This window comes from Centruroides sculpturatus, unplaced genomic scaffold (assembly GCF_000671375.1).
Source record: "Centruroides sculpturatus isolate CEXI.00-Female unplaced genomic scaffold, Cexi_2.0 scaffold492, whole genome shotgun sequence".
Lineage (NCBI taxonomy): Eukaryota > Metazoa > Arthropoda > Arachnida > Scorpiones > Buthidae > Centruroides > Centruroides sculpturatus.
In genome coordinates, this window is record NW_019385105.1 from 185,381 (window position 1) to 199,285 (window position 13,905).

The 13,905-nt window shown below is 30.7% G+C and overlaps 1 pseudogene; it reads right to left on the reverse strand.

The window, feature by feature from the left end:
- Positions 1-472: 472 nt before the first annotated feature.
- LOC111634788 lies at positions 473-7,279 on the reverse strand (annotated as a pseudogene).
- Between the last annotated feature and the right edge of the window lie 6,626 nt (positions 7,280-13,905).

Below are 13,905 nucleotides of genomic sequence, written 5' to 3' on the forward strand. Positions count from 1 at the left end.
AACAACTTTATATATTCTTTTGTAGGTTCTTTGATTACATCAAGAAATTCTGATAAAAACTGTCATTATTATAACTCTCTTTTGACACATTTTTTAAATATTGAGATACAGAAATTAATTTTAAATTGTTCTTAAACTGGAGCGCAGTTGGAGTAACTTGTTTTTCACACACTAAACAAAAAATTTTCTAAACCATTTTTCAACAGCATCAATAAACCAAGCAGTTGTTAAATATTCTGGTTTAGTTTGAAATTTAAGTTTTATTATTGTTCTAGCAATTCATTTATATTCTGTGATGATATATCAGTTGGAAGATTGAATTTTTCTTTTGTTTCTTCTTTTGTTTCTTTTGTTTCTATTTTTATAATTTTATTTGTTATTAGCATACTTTTTATATTTATAAATAAATGTGGTACATCTGCAAGCAGATAAATCTTTTTATCTGAATTTAAAGAATGCTTTATGGAATTTACTATTTCGCTGTTATGACCATCTGTGATGTTCCATTTTTTCCATAATGCTTTGTTGGAGAATCCCATGTCTGATGTAATGCTAACAACATTTAAACCTAGTAATTATTTCAAATAATATATTTTCATATGAATTTCCATCTACAGCGTTACCTGTGAAATAGTAAGCTACAACTTGTTTCTATTATAAAGTAATCTCCCCTAGCATAATCACAAATACATGAGTTGCAGTCCCAGAATGTCCAGCTAAAGTGACATCACGAATATATGTTAGTTCTGCTATCAAACATTTTTGAAGGAATTACAGTAGAGCGTCGTTTATCCGAAAGTCAGTTATCCGAAAGAATTCCAGTCGCCAAATTTAAATTTTCGCTAGTGCTGTGGCACTGCAATCTTTGGTTATATCTTGGGCTACTCCAATATTTTTTATGTTTGTGTATGTGTTTTAGCTGGCAGCACTGTCACTTATGCGTGGTGTTTTTCTGAGGACTGTGTGTTGTGAGGAATTGAACGTTTTTGATATAGATAATTTCTAAAGTATAAATTTTTTTTTGTTTTTATATTTTTCAATATATTTATTTTGTTTGTAAAAAATAAAGAAATAATTTTTAACGATATAATAGCCACGATTATTATTTTAAAAAGTTTACATTAGGCTTAACATCGACGAAAATTCAACGCGATGGAGAAAAATTTCAACACGGGATAGGTTAATGTATTTTTTCGTACATAATCGGTTATCCGAAAAATAATAAGTTAACCGAACAACCCCAGTCGCCAATTGATTCGGATAAACGACGCTCTACTGTATTGTCATTTAGATGACACAATCTTTATCCTGCTAAGTTTTGAATAGTTTCATTTTAATTTTTAAATATTCAATGACTTCTGTTAATATCCCACTTTCAAATTTTAAATGTTGTAATCATCTTTGTAAAATTCTCATTGAAGGTAATGGAACGTTTTGTTTTATTAACTTCTCATATCTATTAGTTCCACAGGAAAATCTTAATTTCAAAGCTTTTTGAATAGTTTTCTTTGACCATTTCATAAATTTGGTTTTTCTTTTCATGGCAGATATTTGGTCATTATTAAGAATTAATGATAAGATTTGATATGATTCATTATCTTCTTTAGCCTTTACTACTTCCTTTTCCAAAATTTGACAGTTTTGTATTTGACATTTGTTATGAATTTATTGATACCGTATTTACTATCCCCGTTTATTGTTAAATCTAAATAATCTAATCTATTATTTACTCCCTCTATTTCAAACACACATTTTGTATGTAAATTATTTATTTATTTGTTAAATTTTCAATACTTATTTTTTCCGAATTAACATAAAACAATCAACTATATATCTATCTGTCATGAAAAATAACTTCTAATATCTGTTTTATTATATTATCTATTGCAACTATTGTTTTTCTGCCAAGTTGGGGCCGATACAACTACCTACCCCACAGCATTCCATTCTTTCCATTAAACTCGAAATGATTATTTTTTAACACAAATTCGAGACTAAATCTATTATTTACAATGGACAATTCTGACATTCTAACGCTAATTTTATATACATAGTTTTAGTAGCTAATACACCAGTTTTACATTTTTGGTTATTATTTCATCTTTGAGGCCCACTAGTTGCCAAGCCAAGTTATAAAACTACTTGTCACTGGTCCGTTGAAAGGCGCGAAACCACGGTCAACTAACAGTGTTCACTGGTACTCTGGTATGTACTGGTATGACATCGCGCATGCCAATGGACTGGCCACGTGGAGTTTTAAGGGTTTTCTTCGCGTTTATATCGTCTAAATATGGACATAATCTTTAATTAAACATTCATTATTCTGGTTCTGTAGCGATACTACAAGTATTTTCTTTGATAATACTTGCAAAACAGAATCCTTTCCAAGTCGTGATCTCGTTAATCGTCGTGTTAATCTCTTCCTACTAAAATAATTTGATCTTTCGCTAAGATTCTGATCCAAATTTCTTTTTTCTTCTGAATGTTTACCATTTACATCTTTCGTTTTCTGGCGTTAAAAGTGTCGTGCCGAAATCGTTCATAAAAATATGATCTTATAAGTTCGATCATATGAGTCTTCATGAGTTCCAATATTCACAATGTTTTTTTGATTTTCGATGTTTACGAAGCTCCAACGATTCATGTTCCTGCTGATCCCGTGCTGCTTCTCCCTTCCCACTACGGCAAATGGTATTTTGCATGTTATTTTATCGTTGATCGCTACTCATTATTCTCTCCCATCTCGTTTATAAATTAAACAGTTCGCTTCTGAAACGCTTATGATTTTTGTTTGAACGCTAGTCTTTCGTCTAGTATCATGGTGTCACTCTGCTATGAAGGAAACGCCGTTGCGATAGTCTCCAATCTCTTCACATTTTTTCATTGCTTTCTTACTAAATTCTTTGCCATTTCGTTGAAATATTTTGTAAAAAATGTTTTAAATCAATTCTGTGAAATTTCCATCGTAAATCTGGTAGCATTTTTGGATTTTATTTGAAGCATTTTTCAGTTTCAACAAACCGGAAAAAAATGGAATATAATGTACGTGCCATCTGAAATGAAAAATTTAGTCAATCATCAGATGCTTTAACAATAAACAACAAATTGTATTTATGCAACAGAACAAATAGACAAACCCTTAAAGGGATCTTCTTATCGATAATTAAGAATCCTCCTATCGAAACACATAAACTCACCTTCCCGAATCTTTTCATAAAATTAATCTGCAAAGATGAGAATTGAAATTAAATGCATTTTCTCCATTTTCATTCTCAGCTCTGTGGGCGTTATCACATCATTTTATGTAGGCCTAACGTGGGTTGTCAGGGTTGGTTGGTCATTAGGACAACACGTCTGGCTTACTTCGAAATTTAATACAGGCTTGTTTGGATATATCAGGCTCGTTTTTTACCACCCGGCCATCCCGTGGGTCTCAATGAATTCACCAAAAACAAATGATTAAAAGAGTGTCTTAAGGTGACCGCAGAATAGATGAGGGCAAATGCTGAAAAAACATTTAAAGATTAATTATGAAAATTTTATACCTTTAATTTTTGTTTTAGTCCAATTGCACATCCAGCAAATTGCCTGATGTCTTGAAATGTATTCTGCATCTGAAATAAGAAAATATTAATAAATAAGACAGCGAAGGAAAAAATATGAATAAATTCGGTATAATTACCGTGAATGGCATAGAGCATAGCAGACAGCCCGCTAAAATGCAACTAAATGTGCTTATTGTGGTAAATACTATTTTCAAGTAATTTACAAATTCATTTATTTCTACAAATAGAAGTAAATAATAAGAAATACAAGTTCCCCAAAGAATTGTGAAATAATTTACTCCAAACATGAAATTGTATTTCATGTTAAACTGATTTACGAAAATCCAAAGTTGTTCATGATGCAACATTAATGCATTTGTTTTTCTTAGTAAATGCGTGTCGTTTCTCTTTATTGCAGAAAGTTCAGTAGAGAGTTGCTCGAATTCTTTATGAGAGATAAACAATAGCAAAGCTCCTACAAGTAAGGCAAATCCGATTCCTCCTACGACAAGACACGTTTCAATGCAAGCTTGAATGCTGCATAAAAGAGTTTCTCCAATAAATTTCTGTTTTATTTCTGAACCGTGATACAAAAATAGGAAGAAGAAAATTTGACATACGACAATGCATACCAATATAATTAAATAAACGACTAGTGTAACATTTCTGATTAAGCTATTCTCTTCGTAAATCATTTTCCTGTAAAAGTATGGATTTCTTAATTTCATTCTCAAATCGAATTTTGTGTTTTTGATGAATGTAAATATAATTGAATAAAATAGAAATATAACGGCAAGTGTTATTTTAAACAATGTCAGATCAATTATGAATGTATCATACCATCCGGTGCGTATTTCTTCAAGCACGGGATCGTTTGCCAGATTACAAGAATGGCGAATTCCCATAAAAATAATTCTATTACTTGAATAAATATAGTAATTAAATTTGTATTTGTGAATATTCTGCTTTGGCATTTGCAAATTTCAAACGGATTCAAACCAAAGACGAGTACCGTTCTATAACAAGGACTAAGGAAACAGCTCAGACAAACTTCTTGTAAATTCGCGTCCATGTTTCCTCTGTATTAGTTTATGAATAATGAAATTGCAACTAAGAGATTCTAATTATTAAATACAGTCTACAGATAAGTACTTTATATAATGGGTTCTTATAATAAGAAATTGATCGATTAAATTAAGATCGATTAATTGATAGAATCTCTTAGTCATAATAGAGGGGGTGCAAGTGACGTTACACGACTCAGCTTACGAAGCGCAAGCCATATTGGTTGCTGTTGGTTTGGTTTTTTTACTCATATTTTTTCAATTTTAATTTTAATTTATTATGGTTCATTACATTACCAATTGAACTGCTTACAGTTAGAACTAAAGATTCTGTAACAAACAATTGAAAAAATTGTCACAATTTGTTGTGCTCTAATAAATTTATCAAACAGTGTAGTTCCATTTGATTAATAATTTTAATTTGTTATAAAAGAATTTATTATTCGGAGATGGAAATCTTTTGTCAACTAAAGTTCCAATAATATGTAAATAAATAAATTTTGATAATTAGTCAAATGAATTACAATATTTATTCAATACTGTAATACTTTCTGAACTTCATTTTTTTGCTTAAAAGTGGCAATTTTTATATCAAACTAAACAATTTGCTGTACAGTAAAGTATTTTATTCTATAAAATTTATACATTTTCTGAATCTTTTCGTGGGAGTAGAGCTGGCTGAGAAGAAAACTTTTTTACAATTAGCTCTGGTAAAATAGTGCACAAAAAAGGCCTTACTTTGTTGCACAACGCTTGCCCACAACAATTCATCACGTGTAATGCGTTCAATGTAAATGGACTTTTTTGTCCAAACAACAAAATCACAATAACTGGCATTGCAAATAAACAGCTGAGTTTGAATTTGATAATAGTACACATGATCTTTCTTTAGTATGAATATACTCACTTTATTTAGAAAGTTTAGAGGGTTTTCTTTTATATTTTCATCTCTTTTACACCATGGGCACTTAATTTCTATGAAACCTGCTCACAGCAATTAAATTTACAATTCTGTCCGGTGTTGCACCAATTTAAGGCCAGGACGAATTTAAGTGAAGGCCACAAGCTTTCATACTAAAATTTTCATGTTTTTTGCATTGTAATATTTTATACTCATCAGAAGCAATTTGTTCGTGTTCACAGTCCCATGCAGTTGCGGCACTCCTAAAAGAGAATTCTTTAGGGTAACAAATTTTTTTAATTAAATGAAACTGGTGGAGTTTCTATATCTTCTCTACACACACTTTTCATAACAGAAGCAGTTATTCTACCAGATCTATGCACAAACCACAGCTTGCTTCTAATCTGTGCTAGTGTGTTTCTTTTAATAAAATCAATTTCTTCATCTGTCAGATGCAAAGTTTCAAATACTGTCCTGCAGTGATTTAACAGCTGATCCCAGGGTAAAGCAGCTTTTTTGGCATCAAATAGAGTTGTAAGTGGGTTCTTATGAAATATGAATTGACATGATTTGTAAAAGAATAAGAATTACCTGGCATCACTGACAAAATTGCAGCAGTTGGATTATGAACAGAATTTTTTTTCAAAAAATGCTCAAATTCTCTCTTACTAGGTTTGTTTATACAAGTATTCTAAGTTTTATCACTTGGCAAATAAGGTTTTTATGTATTTTTTCTTCAAGGCATTGTCGTTTGCTTGCAGTTGCAGCTGACGTAAAGTTTCTTCGTAATCTTTTACATGTAGCACAATCCAATTATTTGGTCAGTCAGTACATGTCTGGGAGCTCCTTATTTTAATTCCTTCTGCAATGGCAAAAAGACTGGCACCAACATGAGAGAAGGAAGAAGATTGTGCAGCCATGCAATTGCAAGGCCCAGTTATCACCTCTTTATTTTTCTTAGCTAAAACCCATACTACTAAAGCTGGCTGCCATAGATTTTGTCAGTGATTAACCTGTGTACAAAAACAATGTAAGAAACTGCTGTTTACTTCTAATAATATATTTAAACAATAATAGGTTATTAAATCAAGCTTCTAGCCCACAACATAAATTAAGATTAAACTAATTAGCCTAATAAACCCTCCAATTTATTATAGCCACATTTATCATATCAGGGACTGACTGGAGCAAAATAGACTAAATTTTTATTTAAAAAAATAGCCTTTAATTAACTACAATCAAATTTTTAATATAATGCCATTCAAGAATCTTTGAATGGGTGTATTAGGCTGATGTGAGGTCTTTGTGCCTGAAATATGCTGATGAGATGATTGAAATGCATTCTACTAAAAATTTGATTGTGGTTAATTAAAGGCTATTTTTTGTAAAAATTTAGTCTATTTTGCTCCAGTCAGACCCTGATATGATAAATATGGCAATAATAAATTGGAGGGTTTATTAGGCTAATTAATTTAATCTTAATAATAGGTTGTTAGACTCGCACAACACAAAACCATGGGGACAAAAGAAAAAAATTGATGGTAATTATAAATACAACTTAATCAACTTAAAATGTGACTAAATATAAAATTAAATTCATCTTTACATAACGCAGTTTATGTTATAAGAAATGGAAAGTCTCAAATGAAGATACGTACCTTTCCTACAAGCAAAATTAAATCATTACGAACGGATCTTGATAAAATTTCACGATGAATAAATCCGCTTGTCAAATAATTATGAGCATCGAGTGATTTGTATGCCTTCATCTGATTTAGTGTGACAGAGTTAGTTGTTAAAACCAAATAATTTACTATAGTTCTCCATGTTCTATAGTGGGCCACGTGGTTAAATCGTTCGATAAAAAAATCCGTTGGTTTCATTTCGTATGGATCCCATCCGATAAAAGAAAATTTCTCTTTATATTCTATCAAATTATTATCTTTTAAATCGGCTCCATAGCCAGGTAAGATGCCTTTCTTCCACGTTGACATAATAAGCGAACGAGCAAGGTAACGTCAAATCAGCAACCAATATGGCGGACGATTGTTTTGGTGGACGGAGCGATGACCTTATATCACGTGACTGCACCCCCTGTATACGGAAGAATCAGGGGATCGAATTTACAAAAAGTTTGTATAAGCTGTTTCCTTAGTCCTTGTTGGAGAACGGCACTCATCTTTGGTTCGAATCCATTTGAAATTTGCAAATGCCAAAACAGAATATTCGAAAATACGAAAATAATGAATGTGTTTATTCAGGTAATCGAATTATTTTTATGGAAATTCACGATTATTCTCGTATGGCAAACGATTCCGTGGTTGAAGAAATACGCAATTTGCACGGGTTGGTAGGATACATTCAAAATTGATCCGACATTGTTTAAAATAATACTTGCCGTTATACTTCTGGTTTATTCAATTATATTTACATTCATTAAATACATTTAATTATATTGATATGCTTTGTCATATGTCAAATTTTCTTCTTTCTATTTTTGTATAACGGTTCAGAAAGAAACCAGAAATTTATTGGAAAAACTCTTTTACGCAGCGTCCAAGCTTGCATTGAAATTTATCTTCTCGTAGGAAGAATCGGATTTGCCTTACTTCTAGGAGCATTTTTATTGTTTATTTGTCATAAAGAATTCGAGCAACTCTCTACTAAACTTTCTGCAATAAAGAGAAACGACATGCATTTACTAAAAAAAACAAATGCATTAATGTTGCATCATGAACAACTTTGGATTTTCATTGATCAGATAAATATCAAGTTCATTTCATTTTTGTAGTAATCTATTTCACAATTTTTTGGGGAACGTGCAATTATTATTACGTAATTTTGTTCGTAGAAATAAATGAATTTGTAAATTACTTGACACTAGGATTTGCCATACTAAGCACATTTATTTGTACTATATGCGGCTGTCTGCTCTGCTCTTGGGCATTCACGGTAATTATACCGCATTTGTTCATATCGTTTTATTTTTCAATGTCTTATTTATTAACATTTTCTTATTTCAGATGCAGAATATATTTCAAGACATCAGGCAATTTGCTGAATGTGCCATTGAACTAAAACAAATATTAGCTAACCATTCTGAATATGAGCAATTTCGTTTTGCTAAAATTTCTTTTTAAAGCATTACAATCGCTATAAACTCTCACTTTATTTAAATTATTGTGAAAATCACTGGAGTGTAGAAGAAAATGGCTGTATCATCTGCAAAATGAAGACTGTTAATGTTATCTCTATTAGTAACCACGATCTTTGTTTATAAGAAGGGATAATAATTTAAGAACATCATTAGTATAAAACAAAAACAAAATAGAATTCGGTGGATTACGCTAAAGAATTTCGATATAAATATCAACTGATTTTAAATGTGATCCGCATTTATGAATATGAGATTTCATTTCAATAGCTTCCAACTTTGTAACATTTCAACCGACATTGAATAAGAAATATTAGAAAAATGAATAAAACAATTAAACAATCTAACTTTATTTTAATAAACTAAGTTTGAAATACATGAATATTTTATAGTGACGAGTGCTTTCTTGATTCTCATTCTTTCTTTTCTCTCTGAATCGACTTCTTTCATTCTTCTCTGTTATTTACCTTTATTATTATCTTCTTTTCCCTCTTAGCTTTTAGAATTGAGTGAGGTAAAATGTCGGCTCAAATCCAGAGTTCCAGAATTAAATAAATATAAATCGTTTTAAAGTGGCAATTTTGCAAAAGATAAAAAACGAAGTAGTGATTGAAATCATTTTTCAGCAATTTGACGTTTTAAATGAATTCTGTGGAATTTCTATCGTAAATTTGGTAACATTTCTGCTTTTCACGTGAAGCATTTTTTAGTTTCATAAAACCAGAAAAAACAGAATGTAATGTGCTTACCATCTGAAATGAAAAATTTAGTCAATTATCAAATGCTTTAACAATTAAACAACAAATTGTATTTATGCAACACAACAAATAAACAAACCCTGAAAGGGATCTTCTTATCGATGATCAAGAATTCTCCTATCGAAATACATAAACTCACCTTCCCGAATCTTTTCATAAAATTAAGAATCTGCAAATAGAAAAATTAAAATTAAATGAGTTTTCTCTATTTTTGATTCCCACTCTGGTGTCATTATAAAAGTATTTTTTCAGGCCGTTTGAACTAGGACGAATCCAAGAGAAGCAATCGTTTAAAAGTGTCCCAGGATGTCTAAGGACAAATGTGATCAAATAATTTTTAAGGATGTTTATAATAATTACATACTTTTAATTTTTCTTTCAGTCCAGTGCCATATCCAGCAAATTGCCTGATGTCTTGAAATATATTCTGCATCTGAAATAAAAAGAAAAGTAAGAATGTGCTTGGAAAAAAATCAAATATAGTTGTAATTACCATGAATGATAAAGAGCATAGCAGACAGCCGCAATTAATACAAACAAATGTACTCATTATGGCAAATCCTAGTGTCGCGTAATTTACAAATTCATTTATTTCTACAAAGAAAAATACATAATAACATAAACTCGTTGTCCAAATGACACCAAAATACGACAGTCCAAAGATGAAATTGTATTTGATGTTAAACTGATTTACGAAAATCCAAAGTTGTTCATGATGCAACATGAATGCATTTATTTTTTTTAGTAAATGCGTGTCGTTTCTCTTTATTGCAGAAAGTTCAGTAGAGAGTTGCTCGAATTCTTTATGAGAGACAAACAGTAACAATGTTCCCAGAAGTAAGACAAGTCCGAATCCACCTACGACAAGACACGTTTCGATGCAAGCATGGATGCTGCATAAAAGAGTTTTTCCAATAAATTTCTGTTTTCTTTCTAAACCGTCATACATAAATAAAAAGAAGATACTTTGACATACAACAACGACTGCCATTGAAATTAAATTAGTCAATTTTGTGACGTTTCTAATTAAGCCATTCTTTTCGTAGATCATTTTCCTGTAAAAGTATGGATTTCTTAATTTCTTTCTCAAATCGAATTTCGTATGTTTGCCGAATGTTAATGTCATTGAATAAAATAGACATATAACAGGAAGTATTATTTTAAACAATGTCAGATCAATTTCCAATGTATCATACCATCCCGTGCAAATTGCGTAATCATTCAGCCACGGAATCGTTTGCCAGAATAGAAGAATTGTGATTTCCCATGAAAATAATTCTTTCAAATATGTAAATACATTGATTATTTTCGTATTTTTAAATATTCTGTTTTGGCATTTGCAAATTTCAAATGGATTCAAAGCAAATACGAGTTCTGTACTCCAACAAGGGCTAAGGAAACAGCTCAGACAAACTTCTTGTAAATTCGAGCTCATGTTTCTTCTGTATCAGTCTATGAATAAAGAAACTGTAACTAATAGATACTAATTACATAAAGCCATTATCTCTATATTTGATAATAGAATATTGTAATAGGAAATTGATCGCTCGATTCATTTACATTAATAGAAGCGATCGAACTACTCCATAAGCTGTATGTGCTTAATGTATCGATAAATCAATAAGTCAAACACTTTTAACAAGAATTCTTAAAGTGCTTTCTTCTAAATATTAATATAGTTTTATGATTTACCTTAAAAGCCACGCATTTATATTAAATATACTTATTCGAACTCATACTTGACATACTTTCTTCGCAATTACTGCATATACACGGCGTTCATAAATGATCATTCTAATTATAATTTCTAAAGAATTTGTATTGTTATTAATATATTTTCTATATTTAAAGTTTTTATCCATGCATAAGAACTTCGGCATGTGCACCTCTTGTGTCACGTGTAAGATTAAAGCAATAAGCATAGATTTCTTAACATTTGGAGGGTGAAAGTATGTCTTCCTCTCTTGTTTTCTATCCGGTACAGCCGTTCCATACAGGGCTGTATCGGATAGGAAAAAAAAGAGGGAAATACTTTAACCTATCTCTAAAAAAATGCAGTAAGGGTGTATCTAGTAATCTTGTGGAGTAAACTCCTCCTAGTACTTACAGGGCAGAGAGCTAAGAAATTAATGATATTTGCATGAGCGTGCTGAGGGAGATTGGGATAGTTGGGATATTCCTAAAATTCTAAAACATCTTCAATTTTGTTTGCCAAAAAATAACCCTTTCAAGATTTTTACAGTTTTGGACTCAGTAGACCTTGAAACGTCGAGAAATGCAAAATATTTGAGGATTTTTTCTATAGGTATGGATGCTAGTGTGTAGGCGGGCACGATTTTGTTAATCCTCTTTGAAGCTTAATCTCCTGTGCTTTTTGTCGAAAATTTCTGCCTTTCTTCAGGGAGATGTGTGTATTGGGGGGTTGATGCTATTAAATTTTGCTGGTTAAATGTCAAGAGAGGAATCACGTGTAGTACATTGTAAATGCCAGTAAAATCTTCACTCAATTTTTTCTATAAAACTTATCCATACCTTCAAAATTAAGCTTATGCTTTTTATAATAATAATAATATAGAAAGTTTTTAAAATAAAATCTCATAGCAGATGGCANATACTTTTTATATTTATAAATAAATGTGGTACATCTGCAAGCAGATAAATCTTTTTATCTGAATTTAAAGAATGCTTTATGGAATTTACTATTTCGCTGTTATGACCATCTGTGATGTTCCATTTTTTCCATAATGCTTTGTTGGAGAATCCCATGTCTGATGTAATGCTAACAACATTTAAACCTAGTAATTATTTCAAATAATATATTTTCATATGAATTTCCATCTACAGCGTTACCTGTGAAATAGTAAGCTACAACTTGTTTCTATTATAAAGTAATCTCCCCTAGCATAATCACAAATACATGAGTTGCAGTCCCAGAATGTCCAGCTAAAGTGACATCACGAATATATGTTAGTTCTGCTATCAAACATTTTTGAAGGAATTACAGTAGAGCGTCGTTTATCCGAAAGTCAGTTATCCGAAAGAATTCCAGTCGCCAAATTTAAATTTTCGCTAGTGCTGTGGCACTGCAATCTTTGGTTATATCTTGGGCTACTCCAATATTTTTTATGTTTGTGTATGTGTTTTAGCTGGCAGCACTGTCACTTATGCGTGGTGTTTTTCTGAGGACTGTGTGTTGTGAGGAATTGAACGTTTTTGATATAGATAATTTCTAAAGTATAAATTTTTTTTTGTTTTTATATTTTTCAATATATTTATTTTGTTTGTAAAAAATAAAGAAATAATTTTTAACGATATAATAGCCACGATTATTATTTTAAAAAGTTTACATTAGGCTTAACATCGACGAAAATTCAACGCGATGGAGAAAAATTTCAACACGGGATAGGTTAATGTATTTTTTCGTACATAATCGGTTATCCGAAAAATAATAAGTTAACCGAACAACCCCAGTCGCCAATTGATTCGGATAAACGACGCTCTACTGTATTGTCATTTAGATGACACAATCTTTATCCTGCTAAGTTTTGAATAGTTTCATTTTAATTTTTAAATATTCAATGACTTCTGTTAATATCCCACTTTCAAATTTTAAATGTTGTAATCATCTTTGTAAAATTCTCATTGAAGGTAATGGAACGTTTTGTTTTATTAACTTCTCATATCTATTAGTTCCACAGGAAAATCTTAATTTCAAAGCTTTTTGAATAGTTTTCTTTGACCATTTCATAAATTTGGTTTTTCTTTTCATGGCAGATATTTGGTCATTATTAAGAATTAATGATAAGATTTGATATGATTCATTATCTTCTTTAGCCTTTACTACTTCCTTTTCCAAAANTTTCTTTTCATGGCAGATATTTGGTCATTATTAAGAATTAATGATAAGATTTGATATGATTCATTATCTTCTTTAGCCTTTACTACTTCCTTTTCCAAAATTTGACAGTTTTGTATTTGACATTTGTTATGAATTTATTGATACCGTATTTACTATCCCCGTTTATTGTTAAATCTAAATAATCTAATCTATTATTTACTCCCTCTATTTCAAACACACATTTTGTATGTAAATTATTTATTTATTTGTTAAATTTTCAATACTTATTTTTTCCGAATTAACATAAAACAATCAACTATATATCTATCTGTCATGAAAAATAACTTCTAATATCTGTTTTATTATATTATCTATTGCAACTATTGTTTTTCTGCCAAGTTGGGGCCGATACAACTACCTACCCCACAGCATTCCATTCTTTCCATTAAACTCGAAATGATTATTTTTTAACACAAATTCGAGACTAAATCTATTATTTACAATGGACAATTCTGACATTCTAACGCTAATTTTATATACATAGTTTTAGTAGCTAATACACCAGTTTTACATTTTTGGTTATTATTTCATCTTTGAGGCCCACTAGTTGCCAAGCCAAGTTATAAAACTACTTGTCACTGGTCC